This window comes from Phyllobates terribilis, unplaced genomic scaffold (assembly GCF_046119375.1).
Source record: "Phyllobates terribilis strain yellow unplaced genomic scaffold, ASM4611937v1 Scaffold_13__5_contigs__length_258822181, whole genome shotgun sequence".
In the NCBI taxonomy this organism is placed as follows: Eukaryota; Metazoa; Chordata; class Amphibia; order Anura; family Dendrobatidae; genus Phyllobates; species Phyllobates terribilis.
In genome coordinates, this window is record NW_027362773.1 from 224,912,968 (window position 1) to 224,933,630 (window position 20,663).

Sequence of the window (20,663 nt, forward strand, 5' to 3'; positions counted from 1 at the left end):
TTCATAAATACTGTAGCGTCGGCGTCCCTGCCTCCTGCTAGGCAGGGACGCTGTTCCCCTCACCTCTCCGCTCCGTGCCCGGCGTCTTCCTCCCGCTCTGCTGGCAGCGCGCGCTCCTCCCCGGTCACTGTGCTTAGGGCGCGGTTCGGTTCATCGGCCCACTGGAGGTTATCAAACAGAGCAACCCGGTGGCCTATAAATTGAAACTCCCGGCCAACTTGCGGATCCCTAACTCCTTCCATGTATCTCTCCTCAAACCCGTGGTACTTAACTCTTTTTCCAAGTCTACAGATACGCCTCCTGCTCCGGTTTCCGCTGAAAACGAGTTTGAGGTAGAGAACATTCTGGCCACCAAAAGGGTAAGAGGAAAGACCTTTTTTTCTAGTAGATTGGAAGGGGTTTGGTCCTGAGGAGAGAACGTGGGAGCCCCGGGAGAACATACATGCCCCTCTCATCCTTGGTAAATTTCTGTCTGGTCTAAAAAAGGGGGGGCCTAAAGGGGGGGGGGTACTGTAGCGTCGGCGTCCCTGCCTCCTGCTAGGCAGGGACGCTGTTCCCCTCACCTCTCCGCTCCGTGCCCGGCGTCTTCCTCCCACTCTGCTGGCAGCGCGCGCTCCTCCCCGGTCACTGTGCTTAGGGCGCGCGTGCTCCCCCTCTCTTAAAGGGGCCGCGCGCGCCGCCCTAAGGAGTCCCCGGCCAATGGCCGGAGGACCTCTCCATATATAAGGCACCTCCTCCAAGATGGAGGTGCCCGAGCAATGTTGTAGCATAGTTCATCACTCTGCTTCAGCCCTCAGGTCCCGTTTCCAGTTACCTGCCAGTTACCTGCCAGCTACCTGCCAGTTTCCTGTCTGTTACCTGCCTGACTCGTGTCTATCTGCTGTTATTCCTGCGGTCCGACAGTCTGCCTACCAGCCCTGCCAGTCTGTCTATGGATCTGTCTGCCCGCTCACCTGGGAGCGCTCACCTACTACCTGCCTGCTAGCCTACCTGGAGGCTCGGCCGTCACGTGCTGTGACCACCTGCCCGTCCAGTGTCTCTTGCCCGCTCACCTGGGAGCGCTCACCTGCTACCTGCCTGCTAGCCTGCCTGGAGGCTCTGCCGTCACGTGCTGTGACCACCTGCCCGTCCAGAGAATCTTGCCCGCTCACCTGGGAGCATCCACCTGCTACCTGCCTGCTAGCCTGCCTGGAGGCTCTGCCGTCACGTGCTGTGACCACCTGCCTGTCCAGAGACTCTTACCCGCTCACCTGGGAGCGTCCACCTGCTACCTGCCTGCTAGCCTACCTGGAGGCTCTGCCGTCACGTGCTGTGACCACCTGCCTGTCCAGAGACTCTTACCCGCTCACCTGGGAGCGTCCACCTGTTACCTGCCTGTTAGCCTACCTGGAGGCTCTGCCGTCACTTGCTGTGACCACCCGCTTGTCCAGAGACTCTCGTCCTCTCACCTGGGAGCGTCCACCTGCTACCTGCCTGTTAGCCTACCTGGAGGCTCTGCCGTCACTTGCTGTGACCACCCGCTTGTCCAGAGACTCTCGTCCTCTCACCTGGGAGCGTCCACCTGCTACCTGCCTGCTTGCCTACCTGGAGGCTCAGCCGTCACTTGCTGTGATCACCCGCTTGTCCAGAGACTCTCACCCGCTCACCTGGGAGCGTCCACCCGCTCACCTGGGAGCGTCCACCCGTTACCTGCCTGCTGGCCTACCTGGAGGCTTAGCCATCACTTGCCGTGACCTCCTGCCCTCTTACCCAGAGACTGTCCCCGTCACTTGCCGTGACCTCCTGCCCTCTTACCCAGAGACTGTCCCCGTCACTAGCCGTGACTGCCTGCCTGCCTTCCCTGGGTGTCACCCGCTTCCTTACAAGGACTGCCCCTTTGTATAGTTGCTCTGTGGTTCCACCTCCCAGACCCGTTACAAATACATTGGCAGAACTATAATCATTGTATGAATACGGTACCAAAAGTACCATCAGTCATGAATACAGTGCTAGAACTATCATTAGTACATCAATACATCACAAGAACCATCATTAGTACATGAATACAGTACCAAAACCAGCAGCAGTACATGAATGTAGCGTCAGAACCATCATCCGTACTGAAGTGCATTGCCAATCTTAGTATATGAATTAATATCAATTTCATGTCAGTTCCATATATCTTTGTATTACATAAAACTACAACTCCCAGTATGTCCTTAACAATGGTTAAGGACAAACAACACTTTGTTGTTTGTGAGGGCATATTTGTATGATTGGTATTTTCCTTTATCCCTGTATGTCTTCCTTTGTTAGTCTGGCTTGTATATTCTTATACACTACTACTCCTCACTTCCCTGGGTGGGGGAGGGGGCAGATGAGGGCTGATTTAGGAGCTCAGCAAGGCATGTGGCCCCGGCGTCTTCACCATTAGAAGTAATCTGGGGAGCAAGGATAGCTGAGGTGCCCCTAGCTTTAGGGATAGGAAAAGGTGCCCCTGGCCTCGGGATATCAAACAACACTGTTGTGACAGATGACATTTTCTCTGATTGGAGTTGTTGTTTTTCTTTTTTTCTCCATCTTGTCCAGACACCATGATGACTTTTCACATCCACAGCTCGTCTCTGGAAATTTTCCTCTTGTCCAGTCTTTTTCAGCACATCCCAACATGGTGGCTTTAAAAATAAGTGTTATTAGAATGTCCCTGAATACGGTGTACCCTTATATAGTCCAGGCTTTATACCATGCCTTCTCCTCGCCCTTCCCCCTCCTTATTTTGTATCATCCATACTGTGTTACACCTGCTGTCCCTTCACACTATTTCCACCCCATCCAATAAAACTCCCCTGTTTGTTCTGCTCCACTGGAGTGCTTAGGTTTTTGCCATCTTCAACTCCTCTGTGTCGAAGGAGTGACATATTGCCTTTTCCCCTGAAATTGCTTTCAGTCAGAGCTTCATTTGTTCTTGCATCCGAAAGATGCAAGTGCAATTTTAATGCAGGGAGCTGGCCTTTTACCTATTCTCGGAGCCAGCTGTCAATTTAACAACCAGCTTAGAGAACTGGGAAAAATGGTGGAAAAGAAGGTCAGAAAAATTACACCCTCTAGGAAACACCTTGGTCCGCTGCATAAGGCTGCTCAACAGCACCTCCTGGCTTCCCAACGTATGCCAAGCTTGATCCACCTAGTTTTTCCTCTTCATAGAAAGAATATCTATTTTGCTCAGTAACATAGTGGGGGTGTTTTCCAACCAAGCCTGGCTCCTTGCCCAAGCAGGGCCCCTACATCTATGAGATCCATATGCCCTAGTATTACATGTTGACAGGTGTTTTCTTAAAAAGGCAAAAATCTTTAAAAGAATGAACCCATAAAAACCTTTATCACCAATTCAAATAGTTGGTAGTAAGTTTAAATTCTAGAGTTCCCACCACTAGGCAGGGCAGTTGACTAAAGAATTTTCTGGGCAGAAAAAATATAGCTTTTTTAAAATGTACAAAAAAAATGATTCTTCCTCTTTTTGAAACTGAAGGAACTTTTACATACTATTGTAACTAAGATTGTAATTTTCTTCATATTACAGCTCACAGGTAATACTACTAATGTATTCATACTGTATCTGTATCCTGTGCTGTAAACATATACAGTGCATATACAATTATGGATCCTACACCATGCTTAACCAATAGTACAGTGGGGATAAAAAGTATTTAGTCGGCCACCAATTGTGCAAGTTCTCCCACTTAAAAAGATGAGAGAGGCCTGTAATTGACATCATAGGGAGACCTCAACTATGAGAGACAAAATGAGAAAACAAATCCTGAAAATCACATTGTCTGATTTGGAAAGAAATTTTTTTCAAATTTTGGTGGAAAATAAGTATTTGATCAATTACAAAAGTTCATCTCGATACTTTGTTATATATCCTTTGTTGGCAATGACAGAGGTCAAACGTTTTCTGTAAGTCTTCACAAGGTTAGCACACACTGTTGCTTGTATGTTGCCCATTCCTCCATGCAGATCTCCTCTGGAGCAGTGATGTTTTGGAGCTGTCGCTGGGCAACACGGACTTTCAACTCCCTCCAAAGGTTTTCTATAGGTTTAGATCTGGAGACTGCAGGACCTTGAAATGCTTCTTACGAAGCCACTCCTTTGTTGCCCTGGCAGTGTGCTTGGGATCATTGTCATGCTGAAAGACCCTCCCACGTTTCATCTTCAATGCCCTTGCTGATGGAAGGAGGTTTGCACTCAAAATCTCACGATAAATGGCCCCATTATTTCTTTCATGTACACAGATCAGTCATCCTGATACCTTGGCAGAGAAAAAGCCCCAAAGCATGATGTTGCCACTCCAATGCTTCACAGTAGGTATGGTGTTCTTTGGATGCAACTCTGCATTCTTTCTCCTCCAAACACGCCGAGTTGTGTTTCTACTAAACAGTTCTACTTTTGTTTCATCTGACCATATGACATTCTCCCAATACTCTTCTGGATCATCCAAATGCTCTCTAGCAAACTTCAGACGGGCCCGGACATGTAATGGCTTAAGCAGGGGAACACGTCTGGCACTGCAGGATCTGAGTACCTGGTGGCATTGTGTGTTACTGTTGGTAGCCTGTGTAACATTTGTCCCAGAACCCCCTTGTGGTTCTGGGATTTTTGCTCATCGTTCTTGAGATCATTTTGACCCCACGGGGTGAGATCTTGTGTGGAGCCCAAGATCGAGGGAGATTATCAGTGGTCTTGTATGTCTTCCATTTTCTAATTATTGCTCCCACAGTTGATTTCTTCACACCAAGCTGCTTGCCTATTGCAGATTCAGTCTTCCCAGCCTGGTGCAGGGCTACAATTTTGTTTCTGGTGTCCTTCGACAGCTCTTTGGTCTTCACCATAGTGGAGTTTGGAGTGTGACTGTTTGAGGTTGCGGACCGGTGTCTTTTATATTGATAGCAAGTTCAAACAGGTGCCAGTACTACAGGTAATGAGTGGAGGACAGAGGAGCCTCTTAAAGAAGAAGTTACAGTTCTGTGAGAGCCAGAAATCTTGCTTGTTTGTAATTGACCAAATACTTATTTTCTTAATGGGCCAACATACCAGCGACCGTGTGTGCCAACCTTGTGAAGACTTACAGAAAACGTTTGACCTCTGTCATTGCCAACAAAGGATATATAACAAAGTATTCAGATGAACTTTAGTAATTGACCAAATACTTATTTTCCACCAAAATATGAAAAAAAAAATTTTCCAAATCAGACAATGTGATTTTCAGGATTTGTTTTCTAATTTTGTCTCTAAGGCTATGTGCCCACGATGCAGAAAATTTCTGCAGCGTTTCTGCATGTTCTTGGCAGTCAAAAACGCTTGCGGATTTTACACATGTTTTTGACGCGTTTTTGCATGCGGATTTGACTTGCGTTTTTCAAGTGCATTGGGACCTCAAATCCGCATGCAGAAACACAAATAATGGACATGCTGCAGATTTTTCCGCAAGGAAAATCCGCAGTGGAAAATTCCGCAGCATGGGCACAAAACATGCAGATTTTCATTGGGGATCATGGGGCATGGATTACCAAGCATTTTAAAGCGTTTCTGCTGCGGAAATTCCGCATCAAAAACGCTTGAAAAACGCATAGTGGGCACGCAGCCTCATAGTTGAGGTCTACCTATCATGTCAATTACAGGCCTCTCTCATCTTTTTAAGTGGGAGAACTTGCACAATTGGTGGCTGACTAAACACTTTTTTTCCCCACTGTATCACTCATAACCTTAATGAAATATTATGGTTTCAGAAATGTAAGTTTAAAATGTTTACTTCTTGCAGTTTTAAGAAAAATTGTCCAGAAGTATTAAAACATCATGTTGTCAATCCTGCCATTTGGATGCCAACTGAGGCAGAACAGGGCTATTTCTTTAGTTATTTAACAAAGCCTCTGATGATGATATGAGAAGAGTACTCAGTTTAATTAAGGCTATTAACTTGTTTAACAATATGCACTCCTCAATGTTGAAATTGCGACACCAAGAAATAAGTCATGAAATGATGGAAATCATAGGATGGATTGACATATTAATCATATGAAAATGATGACAAAATGGAAAAAAAATTGAATGCTATGGGCAGAGATATATGCACTTATTCACTTTTGCTGCAGTTAATGAAGTTATTAATGCTTGTCTGAGGAATGTTCTGCCACTTTGAATACACATGGGCACACAAATCATCAAGATCTGCTGCTGGCAGCTTCCTTTGTAATCTCTATCCAATGCTGTCCCAGATGTGATCAATAGGGGTCTAGCCCAGAGACGTTACAAGCCCATGGTAGCATGTTTAGGATATGTAGGCTGCTCACAGGATCACAATCAACATGTGCCCTGGCATTGTCATGATGAAAAACCTCTGTTCGGACACTTTGGAGAAGTGATGTTCCACCACCAAATTAATGTAATGCTGAGTTGTCAGTGTTCATGGAATGAAGACTAGAGTGGTCCAGCTACCATATATTATGCCACTCCAAACCATAATCCCTAAAGGAGGACCAGTGTGACATTCCTTCGTGAATGCCTCTTCATGGCATTACCTATCTCCGGTTATCATTGTGTCTAAGACAAAAGTGGGACTTATTGCTGAAAAGGATAGGCCTCCATTCCAGCCTCCTTTGCTATCTTGCACTGTATTGCACTGTACCATGATAGCCTTTGAGAGAGGTGGCCTGAGGTCAGTTGAACACCTGTAGCTGGACATCTGGCTCATAGCCCAATGTTGTGGACACCTTCTGATCATTTGTGTAGACAATGTTTGACTCCTTGGCTTGGTATGTGATGTCCCATTTTATTGGCAGATCAGAATGGATCAGATGGAACCAGTTGTACGGCCATGTCTGCAAACTGTCACAGGAGCCATTTTTCATCACCGCAACGCCATGCCGCATAATGCTCGTGCTTCTGTGAGCAACCTGTGTGGCCTAAACGTGATACCTTTGCCTGCAGTCTACAGACATATCTCCAGTTACACAAATCTGGGACTTCATTAGTCAGCAATTGCATAGGAAACTGCCAGCAGTGCACCTTGATTATTTACGTGCCAATGTGGCGGAACATTCTTCAGATAACAATTAATAAACCTCACTGTGGGGGTTTTGAAAATTTAGTTGCCATTTTTTGTTATTTGCATATTCTTAATATATCTTTAGAAACTGGGATATCCATAACTGCACAATTTTTCCTTCTTGGCATTGCAATTTCAATGTTGATAGATTTCCACTTAATATGGTAGTCTAATTTGTTAAATCTAGATGAAAATGGATGTTGAGATAATTCATGCTGTACTTTTGGATGTATGGCCCATAATTCTGATATGAAGAAATCAACTGCATTCACTATGAACTGTAAAATGTTAATTACAGTCAGAATAATGTTTATAAGTTTCTTGAGCTTCAAAAAAATCACGGACACCTTACATTTTTTTACGGACAGGGCAAAAAGTGCCCTATTTTTACAGACTTGGAATTTATGGATAGTTGGCAACCCTGTAGATGGGAGATCTAGGAGATCTACTCTTTGGAACATCTTTCCATTTAAACATTGAATATGTCATCAGTGGTGGTTTTCAGGACCCTCTTACTCCAGCTGTACATCTGTGACAAGTTGATAAATCTATCCGTATGCTACTGAAGTTTATAATCCTCAGCTAGTACCAGACAAATGTCCCTTTCTTAGTGAGTACAAAGATCTTAGACAGTCAGGATGAATTGCTCTGTGTTTCTATGTAGCATTGAAAAATTTGTGTGCCAGGAGAAAAATATCTTGACCTAGAACATGGAAAGTTTTTCAATGACTGAAATGTCATTTATCTCCATTTATTAATCCAGTAGAGACACTGGATACAGCCTTTTTTGGATGCATATTAATGGCTGTATAATGCACCCAGAGGGAAGTGCCTGAACTGACAGTAATATATACAAGGAATACAAACAGAATAGTTGAAGCCAGCATGTGGGAGAATTTTTAGTAAATGTGTCTAATATTGAGCCTTGCTCTTTCAAAAGCAACCTGCCATCTTATTCTTCTGATAAGGTCATAAGTAAAATAGATGTTGTCCTTATAAATACTAGTTTGGGCCACAATATACAGAACCTTTGTGCGGTTTCTGAATGATAATGCTTATCAGGCCTTTTTCACCCTGTCTTAAAGGGAACCTGTCATGTCAGTTGGAGCATGTAAACTGCTCCCAGATGCAATATGCATCGCTAACACGTTTTTTGCATTAAAATCGGTGCTGTAATCTTTTGTAAAATCCACTTTATATACTTATATCTTACTTGCTCGTTTAGTCATAGGGGTGTTCCTTTCTTTATTCAGTCCAGCTTGTCACTCAATTTGAATTGTCCCCGATTTGCGCCGACGTCACATGAATAGGCTTGTTGTGGTCTCGCGCTTGCGCACTGTATGCTGTCACCCACGCTTGTGCAATGTGTATTGTAAAGCCGGGCGTCTCCGCGCGTGCGCAGTGATGAGCGGCTCGCGTGCACGCAATTGGTAGCGCAGGAGTCAATCGCCACTGCACACGCACGGCTTTGCAATACACATTGCGCAAGTGTTGGGGACAGCATACAGTGTGCAAGCGCGGGACCACAACAAGCCTATTCATGTGACGTCGGCGCAAACTGGGGACAATTCAAATGGAGTGGGCGGCGACAAGCCGGACTGAATAAAAAAGGAACACCCCTATGACTAAACAACCAAGTAAGATATAAGTGTATAAAGTGGATTTTTACAAAAGATTACAGCACCGATTTTAATACAAAAAGTGTGTTAGTGATGCATATTGCATCTTGGGGCAACTTACATGCTCCAACTGACATGACAGGTTCCCTTTAAAGGGGTTCTCCCATGAACAAAGTAAATTTTAATCAATAGATCTTTGAATAATAAGTTCCACAATTGGATGTGTTTAATAAAATGTTCCTGTGCTGAGATAATCTTATAAATGTCTCTCTGCTGTGTACTGTGTAATGGCTGTGTCTGACCGTACAGGAACATGGTCTGATCATACCACAGCTACTGGGCAGGGGAGGAAGCAAAAGAGTATACAGATATTACAGCACGGGATCACAGCTGATTATTTTTATGAGGCAAAACATTAAACTGCTTGCTTTTAAGCCATGTTCTACCTCAAAGAAAGAATCATTTGTGATCCCCATGCTATAATGTCTGTATACTCTTTTGCATCCTCCCCTGCCCAGTAGCTGTGGTATGATCAGACCATGTCCCTGCACGGTAAGACACGGCCATTACACAGTACACAGCAGGGGCACATTTACAGTATAAGATTATCTCAGCACAGGAACATTTTTGTAAAACACATCCAATTGTGGAAGTTATTATTATTATTCAAAGATCTATTGAATAAAATTTAACTTTGTTTGTGGGAAAACCCCTTTAAGCCCCCCCATATAATTAGATAGCTGTCGGTCGAACAATGCTTCAGCCTATCGATCGTCTGGAAGCTATCTCGTCTGACTATCTCATACATAGAAGCCCTCACTCTGCTGAGCCATCTCTGGCAGCGGTTTATCCCTAGAGATCAAAAGGATTGGTAGTACGAAATCGGACATAGCAGATCCTTATCTCCCCTGACAATCAGCTGTTGGGGACCTCCATGCATATTAGTGTGTTGGCCAAACCTGTCGATATCAGTGGACTAGTGTAATGTGTATGGGGACCTTTACAGGGAAACTGTCTTTGTTGCCCATTCCAACCAGTCAGAAGTCAGCTTTCATTTCACCAGAGAAATTTAAGAAATGAATGAGGCTCAGCATATTCTTCCGTTCCACTTGATTGGAACTGTTTTTGGAGGGCATGAGTGTGTCTTCAACATGCCATCTTTGATTCAACAAGGGAGACTGCAGCGACCTCAGAATGGTAACGCCTTGTGCCTCTCCTCCCTTCAAACCCCATAGAACAAATAACGACATTCACACGAGTTGGATGAAGGTTGCTCGCAGCTCTACTATAATGTATATCTATAGTATGACAGCACTTCAACTGGTAAGTCAGCCTACGCAGTCAAAACGTTCCAGTGCTTGCCAGTGCTTGCTTGCTTTCTTTAATTGAAACAGCCAAGGAGGATACTATGTAAGCCTACACAGTACTCCGACCCCCACCCATTAGACACTATGCTTGTTCAATTCCATCTTGAAGGCCAGATAAGAAAATAACTGTAAGATGCACGCCATCTAACCATAATAGGGATGAGTTATCGCCTTCAAGTTGGCAATGTTTTACTACGACATTGCTTTTATCATGAATGAACATAGCCATACGGGCATTTATAGTGTGCCAGGTCTGCTCCAGCGCCATGCTATCTCGAGCTCTTATCAATACTGCTCAGTGAACCAACTTGGAACAAAGCAGTAGGAGCTTGGAGAAGAAAATGGAAAAACGCTCCAGGTCTGATCTCATCATTGTTATTAATTCTGCAATTTTGTAGGGACAAAGGTCATTAACATCCACATGGAAAACCAATATCACTGGGCCAGCCACATCTCTCCCAATGTCAGCGACCTCCGGTAAGACATGAGGCCATTGTAAACCTCTGATACCTCTCCAAGTCACATCAATGCCCCGATTACACAGGTTTCTCCCTCATGGGCGGCATGCAGCCCTCTGTGCTGCCCAGAATATGTAAGAGTGGCCTAACCGCCACACAGATGGCTTGACGGAACCTAAAATCCAGAAATAACAAAAACTTAAATTAATAAATCAAATTTGATATATTATGAAAAACAAGCCAAACGCCATCTACCAATCCTTTGAACCTCAGCCTCTGACACACCCGCCCTGGCAGCCTCAGTAGCAATCCCTATTTGAAAAGAATGTGCACCGTAATTATGTGATTGAACTCCCGCAGCCTCTAAGCATGTAAGATAATGTGCCTGGAATTGAAATTTAGTTAAGCGGGAACCATCCATATGTGACTAGAAGAATTTACCGCCACATCTACAACTTATATAGTTGCCAACTAATTTAAATGGGCAAATTGAATCCGAAACGGAGTGTAAGGGAACCAAAGTGCCCTGCCCACTGGGTCTATTTTTGATCTGTGAATAGGTAGACATATTGCATTATCCCCAATAACCACATCGTCAAATAGTAATCCACCCATTGACCTATTTTTTGAACTTGGAATTAATTCACTAATACGCACAGTGCCAAAAAATGAAATCGCAAATGCTGCAGACAAGAGAAATTACTCAAAATGGTAAGAACAAACCAATGGCATAAGGGAAATCATACAACCCAGCAAGGAAAGAGAAATAAGTTGTCTACATTCCTTGCTAGGTTAAGACCTCTTCCACCTGTTTAAGGCCTGTCTAACGATAAATGCCTTAGTAAACACAGGCCATCCTAATAGTTGAAAATAAAAAGTCAAACCAGACAAACGGTGTTTGGCAGAACACCCCAAAACCCCCTTATTGTATAGTTGCGAAATAAACTCGATTGTTACTTCAAGTTTGGACTGGTAGCAATTGTGGCGGTCTTCCTTTAATCAAGAGGCACCACCCTTCCCAGTCCTTACCATAAGATTGTCATGTTGAGGGTGCAACGGAAGATCGAACTAAAGTTATCAACTGTTCGTCACTAGGTCCCATAGGGAAGACGTGCAAGGCAAGCCCATCGGATGGGCATTGGGGAGGAGCTCTCTAAAAACCTGACAAAGCATGATAATGCATCAGCAATACCATTATTAATTCCCAGAACGTGACTGGCTCTAAGACAGATATTTTTGCATAAACACATCGGTGTTAGGTGGTGAAGGAGGCTAAGTACCGGAAGTGAGGATGAAGATAAACGATTTATGCAATGGACCACACTGAGGTTGTAACACCGAAAGCACACTTTCTTATTGGCCAAATGGTCACCCCATATTTCTACCGCTAGCAAAGTGAGGTTTTCGCAAAAACCTTAGTCCCTCCATGAATCAGGCCACGCGCCCGCACACCACTGAAGATTGTACCAAAACCCGTCAAACATGCTGCATCGGAAAATAAATTAAGCTCCTGATTAGAGACCTCAGGGGACATGAAACAATTGTGACCATTAAAATAAATTAAGAGGCTTTTGCAAACCTCTAAGTCAGCCCGCAAATATCTGTTTTTCCAAATTCAAGGAAAAGAGATGACCCTCTTGTTGCCAATGACAAGTGCCATGAAAAAACCCTACCAACTGGCCAGACCCAGCAGGCAAAAACCAGCAGCCCTAGTAATAATTTGATTTCTTGAAGTGTAACTTTTTTAACAGAACACTCGGTCAGGTGCATAAGCTTCTCAATTGTATCTAATGGTAAACGGAAAACCATTGCCACGGTGTCCATCTCAATTCCTAAGAAAGACAGGGTGGTAACGGGGCCAATAGTTTTTTTCTGAAGATAAAGGAACACCAAAATTTCAAGTGATGATTTTGAAATAATCTAATAACTGTTGGCATAATTCCGAGAGAATCAGGTCAATTATGCAAATCACACTCTGATTAAACTCTGATCAAAGTGTGATCCGATTCTCTCGGATGAGAAGATGGAGAACAATTTCTCCATCTTCTCCATTGTAAGTCTGTGGAAATCGGACTGCACTCAGATGTCATCCGAGTGTAGTCCAATGATTTCCACTGACTCATTGGCTTGCATGGCCGAATGCGATTCGAATAGCGAATCAAACTCGGGCATGCAGTGATTTTTTTTCCTGGGACCGGCTCTGTCCAAGGAAATAATCTGACATGTGCACGGCCCCAAAGCATAACATTAGTCCAGGTGTGATCCCATGCTTTGTCGGATCGCACTCTAGCTGAAAATACAGCCGTGTGTACTAGCCCTTAGTGACTTTTTCAATTGTGACAAATTCACCAACGGATTTATACCTTTTTTAAAGTTGTCTTTTGTTGTTAATTTTCTGATTTTTACCTGAGTGTGGCTCTTCCAGTTGTTTCAGACTGATTCATCAAATGCAACCTTAAAAAGTCACACATTTTTCTATAAATATGCTCCAGTCCTCCTTCCTAGTGATTTTTTTTTGTACACCACCAAGAGTTTTTGCGCTAATTTGAATGAAAATGCAACTCTTTACTTTAAAAAGCTCATAAACCATGTGCGCCATTTTGAAAAATTTGCTGCAAAAAAAACATCAATGAATACCACAAGATAAAAGAGTAAAGGAACTTTAAAAAAAAATCACATCATAAATCTTTTGCTTTTACATTACTTAAGTATTCTTGCCCAACTGGTAATACTTTTAACATATTTATTATTCATTTATTATGCCTTGCTTATATAGCAGCATCATATTTTGCAGTCCTTTACAGACATTATGGGCGCTGTCCCCATTGGGGCTCACAATTTAAATTCCCTATCACTATGTCTTTGGAGTGTGGGAGGAAACCGGAGTACTCTGAGGAAACCCATGCGAACACGGGGAGAACATACAAACTCCTTGCAGATGTTCTTTGTGGGATTTGAACTCGGAACTCCAGCGAAAAACAGTACTAACCATTAATCACTGTATTGCCCACACATGGCAAAATGTAGTAATTTTATACACATTCATCCTGATTCATCAAAGCTTTCACTCTGATTTCTGGAGTAAAAGCGTAAAAGCTTTGAAAAGTGTCAACAATTTCGGTGCAACTCTGAGTTGTGCCTAATTTTTGCAATTTTTGGCGTTTTCACCCCAGTTTCTCCCAGCTCTAACAAAATGGGCAGAGCTAGGGTAGGATGGGGGCTTGTCGGGGATTGGATGCCACAGCTTGTCTAATTCATGACGAGCTGTGTCGCTCCTTACACCAAAAATCTCAAATCCAGTACTGGACTGGAGTGAGGTTTGTGGCGTTGGGCAAGTCACTCGTCAGACGCCTCAGATTTATGAAGATGCGTGCACCTCTTCATGAATCTGACTCCAGCATGCCCCATCATCAAGAGCTGCGTGAAAAATGTCCGTCTTGATGAATCAGACCCATTGACATACTTAAAGTGAGCCTGACAGCTGAGTAATGCTGCCTGAACCATGGACCGCATGAATCACACTGGCTGAGTTATTGCAGCTGCCTATGTTTCAAAAGCCAGCTAGGGACAATGTTTTCCGCATGGACTAGTCAATGAAGCCTGACCATAGTGGATTCTTTCTGCCCCGCTCCTCTAGACTGAAAGGTCTCCCCCTATATACACATATAGAGAGACCTGTCAACGTAGAGGAGAAGGGTGTGGAGAAGCTGACGGGGACAGGCCTCTTGAACTGGTCATAAAATATTGGAGACCCCAATATTTAATACATGAATTCTGATTTTCACGGAATGTGAGAATGGAGAAGGCGGAGAATTTTTTTTTTTTTATATATACAGTACTGACCAAAAGTTTGGACACACCTTCTCATTTAAAGATTTTTCTGTATTTTCATGACTATGAAAATTGTACATTCACACTGAAGGGATCAAAACTATGAATTAACACATGTGGAATTATATACTTAACAAAAAAGTGTGAAACAACTGAAAATATGTCTTATTTTCTAGGTTCTTCAAAGTAGCCTCCTTTAAATTTGATGACTGCTTTGCACACTCTTGGCATTCTCATGATGAGCTTCAAGAGGTAGTCACCGGAAATTGTTTTCACTTCACAGGTTTGCCCTGTCAGGTTTAATAAGTGGGATTTCTTGCTTTATAAATGAGGTTGGGACCATCAGTTGTGTTGTGCAGAAGTCTGGTGGATACACAGCTGATAGTCCTACTGAATAGACTGTTAGAATTTGTATTATGGCAAGAAAAAAGCAGCTAAGTAAAGAAAAACAAGTGGCCATCATTACTTTAACAAATGAAGGTCAGTCAGTGAGAAAAATTGGGAAAACTTTGAAAGTGTCCCTAAGTGCAGTTGCAAAAACCATCAAGTGCTACAAAGAAACTGGCTCACATGAGAACCGCTCCAGGAAAGGAAGACCAAGAGTCACCTCTGCTTCTGAGGAGAAGTTTATCCGAGTCACCAGCCTCAGAAATCGCAGGTTAACAGCAGCTCAGATTAGAGACCAGGTCAATGCCACACAGAGTTCTAGCAGCAGACACATCTCTTCAACAACTGTTAAGAGGAGACTTTGTGCAGCAGGCCTTCATGGTAAAATAGCTGCTAGGAAACCACTGCTAAGGACAGGCATCAAGCAGAAGAGACTTGTTTGGGCTAAAGAACACAAGGAATGGACATTAGACCAGTGGAAATCTGTGCTTTGGTCTGATGAGTCCAAATTTGAGATCTTTGGTTCCAACCACCGTGTCTTTGTGCGACGCAGAAAAGGTGAACGGATGGACTCTACGTGCCTGGTTCCCACCGTGAAGCATGGAGGAAGAGGTGTTATGGTGTGGGGGTGCTTTGCTGGTGACACTGTTGGGGATTTATTCAAAATTGAAGGCATACTGTACCAGCATGGCTACCACAGCATCTTGCAGCTTCATGCTATTCCATCCGGTTTGTGTTTAGTTGGACTATCATTTATTTTTCAAAAGGACAATGACCCCAAACACACCTCCAGGCTGTGTAAGGGCTATTTGACCAAGGAGGAGAGTGATGGGGTGCTACACCAGATGACCTGGCCTCCACAGTCACCAGACCTGAACCCAATCGAGATGGTTTGGGGTGAGCTGGACCGCAGAGTGAAGGCAAAAGGGCCAACAAGTGCTAAGCATCTCTGGGAACTCCTTCAAGATTGTTGGAAGACCATTTCCGGTGACTACCTCTTGAAGCTCATCAAGAGAATGCCAAGAGTGTGCAAAGCAAGCATGTATTAATTCATAGTTTTGATGCCTTCAGTGTGAATATACAATTTTCATAGTCATGAAAATACAGAAAAATCTTTAAATGAGAAGGTGTGTCCAAGCTTTTGGTCTGTACTGTATATATTTGTTTCACTCCATGTCTGAGAAAAGTGATGGCACTGTGAATAAAGTAATCAGACGATTTTTCTCTGGTGTGGAGAAAGTGGTTGTGTGATCCTCCTCTTATAATGATGGCAGAGTACTGACTCACAGAGGCTTTTACATTACCATGGTAGACTGTGACCCAGTTCAGACTATATGTTGCTGTAAATCAGTCTAGCAAATCTATTAATAGTTTGTATAGTCTTACTTGGAATATAAAATTCCCCCGAGCCCTGAGTGCAATTTATCAGCATGGTCTATAATTGGCCACTACTCGGACAACCCATTTTCAATCACTATATTTCCCGCATGTAAAATAACCGCTATATTCACCTTCAGTGCCAAAGCCTTTCCAGCAATGCTGGTTTCCCTGGGCTCAAATAACAAAGTTATGCCACATGAGCTAACCATCCAGAAATTCCTAGACTGCCCAAGTTCTTCAAGTGAGAGCAGCTGCTGCTTTTCGACTACCTCTAGATGTCAGTGTTGTCTGAAGTAGGCGAGAGTGATGTGGCCGCTTGTGATGGGCGAGTACTAAAATGGTTAGGTGCTCGATGCACGTGTCGAGCAAATTGGAGTGCTCGGGTGCTCGACCCAAAGCAACGAGCCTAATGTAAGTCTATGGGAAACTCGAGCATTTTTCAGGCGGCTCCCACCGGCGGTCCTGCAGAGGGCCTAAAAATTGCCCAAATCAATGGGAACAGTGCTCAAATGACATGGGAACAGCATGGGGAAGACCCCTGGAAGCATTTCTGACTCCCAGGTCACTGCTGACAACAACGTTGTCAGAGGTATTACGCCACTTTTACGGACTCACAATAAAACATACAAAAACAAAATGGATTTTCCTGGGAAACATGTTAAGGAACATCCTTTCCAGGGTAATGACTTGTATATAAGGCAAGATAAATAACCAAAAACAAAAATGATCCTCCACACCTTGGGCTATGTTCACACTTAGCGTTTTTGATGCGTTTTTGCACTTTTGCATTGCTTTCAACCAAGACAAAATGCATTCACTGGGAAATGTCATTTTAGCATTTTACAACCTTATCTGGCCATGTGGTGTGTGAGATATCATCAGACACATCGTGTTTCATTTATGAAGGAGGGACTCTGAAAGTCACAAAGCCTATTTTTATAGCCATGCGTCCCAGACTACTAACAGGCAAGACTTCCGTGTCCTCACCAAGAGGATGACTGAACATGCTCTCCTCCTTCTCCTCCTCCTCACTGTCCTCAGGCCATCCACACTGAACAGACGGTATGACGTGCAGGTAGTACCGTCTATAGCGCATAAAACTAGCTCCTCCTCCTCTTCCTCATTGTCACCCAATCCACGTTGGGATGAGATGAGGCTGGTCTGTGTGTAATCACCCTGTATGGTTCCTTGCTCCATCTCATCGTGCTCCTCCTGCAATTCATCCTCTTTGATTGTGAGCAGAGAGCGTTTCAGAAGACAGAGAAGCGGGATGGTGACACTAATTATGGCGTCATCGCTGCTAACCATCTTGGTGAAGTCCTCAAAGTTTTGGAGGATGGTACATATGTCTGATATCCATGTCCACTCCTGAGGTCTTATGTGTGGAGTTTGAACTGAATACCGACGGCCTTGTTGATACTGGTAGTCAACAACTGCCCTCATCTGCTCACAAATCCTTCCCAACATCTGCAATGTAGAGTTCCAACGCGTGGGGATATCACACACCAGTCGGTGAGCCTTAAGCTGCAAACGCTGCTGAAATACGGCAAGGGCGGCGGAAGTTGTAGGTGACTTTCTAAAATGGGCACACTGGCAGCGTACTTTGACAAGCAGATTCGGCAGCTTATTGCCGCTTGGCAGTGCTGCAGTGCTTCCAGCTTGTGACTGATGTGGCAATTTCGGAGATGGATGCTGAAAAGGAGGAGGAGGAGGTGCAAGAGCTGTAGAATGTGGGGGCAATCCTCGGCGTTGGGAGGGCGTGGTCCATCCCAAGGTCCGACTGGTTCTTGGCTTCCACTATGTTAACCCAGTGTGCAGTCCGCAATATGTACCGTCCCTGCCCACAAGCACTTGTCCACGTCTGCGTGGTTAGGTGGACTTTCCCAGTAACTGCGTTGTTGAGGGCACGGCTAATATTGTGGGAACGTGCTCGTGTAATCCGGGGACGGCACACCAGGAGAAATAGTGTCGGCTGGGGACCGAGTACCGAGGGACGGCCGCCGCCTCATGTTGCAGAAAGCTTCCGTCTCCACGAGCCTAAAAGGCAACATTCCGAGCCTAAGCAGTCCCGAAATATGTGAATTTAGTAGTGTGGCCTGAGGGGTGTGGGGTGTTGGCTGTGACGCGCCCCCTGGGCCGTGGGGTACTCGGTAGCCGGGCCTGTCGTTGCTAGGGGAGATGTCACAGTGGCGGTGACCCAGTCCGTGACCCAGGGCGGTCAGTAAAAGGGGTTATTTACAGGGGATTTATAGTTTTTATATAAAGTTTGTGACGCCACCTGTGGTATGCAGCAAAAGGGAGCCGCCGCTGCGGAGCAGGTCCTCTGGAGCTGATGTTAGTGCAGCAGAGTTGGTTTAGCTCTCCACAGGTAGAGCCTAGCTCCAGGGCGTTGCAAGAATGTTATAGATTAAGTATGTGTGTATAGTGGTGCAGGGGATGATGGCGAAGTAATAATTCGCAGAGACAGTGGGGTGCAGTCTTCACGGTTTTACTCACGATTTTTAGACTCCAAGTTACCAGGGCCAGGGTAACTTCCCACGCTGTCCTGTGCTTACTCAGGGAGGGATAAACAGTGAACCGAACTAAATGGTATAACATTAGTAGCATATTAGATGCTAGGGATACTCCCAACTAGACACATATCCTACAAATAAATGGAGTATAAATCCCACAGAACAACATAACTATTAAAATATAAATTTTATTAAATTCCAATATAAAAGACACACACAATTTGCTTAAGACAGTAAATAGGTCCCTTGGGGTAGGAATCACACAAAATCAGTTTGGCAGGTAGGTCTGGGTTCAGATGGTGTCATTCAGGGAATATGAAAAGTATAAAGACTGGCACTAAAAATATATATCGCGAGTCATCAGTCCACAGCAACAGAATCTATATGTATAGGAATGCCAAGATCCAAACATATGAGTCTTAGTCTATACAATTGAACTAGATAAAAGTAAACCACAATGTGCTAGTTCTATAGTCAAAGACACAATATAAATATATATGGCTAGAAAAATCATCGTCCTTCAGATGAAATAAAAGATAATGTGAGCTGTATATATTAGACTAACCCATCAAGTTATGTGCCATAAAGTTGATACAAGTTATATAATGCAAGCTCCCAAATGACTCACCCATCTGTGCAGTAACCCCTATGCCGCACTGAAGCCCCGACGCGCGTTTCGCGTATTGCTTCTTCTGGAGGCTGTGATGGAGCGTGTGGATCGCCATCTTTAAATGCCCAGTGTAATTAAGATACCGGTGTCAATGCCGATGTGTGCGGCGCGTGCGAGAGTTACCGCCCCCCCCCCCCGAGATGCATCATATCCGGCCATTTCCTGACGGGGCTGTGGGCCGGAACAATGCGTTCCAGTGACGTCAGAGGCCCGCCTCCCCATCATACGGAAGCCTTCACGACGCGACGGGCTGGGGCGGCCCTGCGCACGCGCAGCTCAGCAATAGACAACGTGAGGAAGAAATAGCAACTGGGCAAGTATCCTGATACATACAGGCCATGCATTTAGTAGCAATATATGTGAGCACAGCATAAGCACCCATTATATGTGCCATCAGGACATGCCAAAAAGAAGGAGAAATGAATATAACCATCATAAATTATCAGTCCACAGTGTTCTAATACCCACATCTCATAATCAAAAAACAGATAAAAATATATATCCTCTGTATCATCACATAAATGGGGCTTTTTGGTATAGATCTTGTTATGTTGATGGTATCCGGAGTTTAACATGTAGGGGTTCATTTCATCCATACTGAAAGAGGCATGTCCAAATAAAGTTGAAATTAGTCCAAATTATGGTCCAAGTATGTATCAAAAAGCAAATATACTGAAAAAGACAACAAAACAAATAATAGTTTAAGATCCACACATAAATAAAAAAGGGAGAGAAAGAGAAGAGATCAATCTACAAATAAGGAGCAAAGCTATTGAGCTCATTGAGACCCCTAGGGGTCACAGTGTCCAGGACAGCTATCCAGCGGCACTCCAGCTGCGCCAAAATACGCTTGTGGTCCCCACCCCGACTAGCGAGGTGTATCTGATCGATGCCTCTAAATTTGAGGCATGAGGGATCACAGTTGTGGCGCAACTTGAAGTGCCGCGGGATGGTCTTAAGTAGCACTAAATCAGAGACCTCACGTGCCGCCACTATAGCTCGCACGTGTTCTCTCACTCGGACCCGAAATTCCCTAGATGTGAGCCCCACATAACTCAAATTGCAGGAACATTGGGCCACATAAATAATATGCGTGGAGCTACAGGAAATATGACGGGTAATCTTGAAGTTCCGTGCGCCGTCTGTGGATGAAAATGTCATGGCCCTCTCTATATTCCTGCAAGCCAAACAGGAGGAGGGGTTCAGCAAACCCTCAAGCAATTCCAGAGTACTTAGCGGGACCCCGTTCTGTGTGTTCCTTCTGGCCATCTCCCTGCACCTCACACCCAGTGTCCCAAGCCAGTGACCTTGGTCCTTGTCGAGCGACGTCTTCTCTGTCCCCTGGGTCCACTATGGC

The 20,663-nt window shown here is 44.5% G+C and overlaps 1 protein-coding gene across 2 annotated transcripts in view; it reads left to right on the plus strand.

The window, feature by feature from the left end:
- The window catches only part of NECAB2 (N-terminal EF-hand calcium binding protein 2), a 304,632-nt gene that overhangs the window by 239,949 nt on the left and 44,020 nt on the right, over positions 1-20,663 (plus strand). The window lies entirely within an intron of this gene.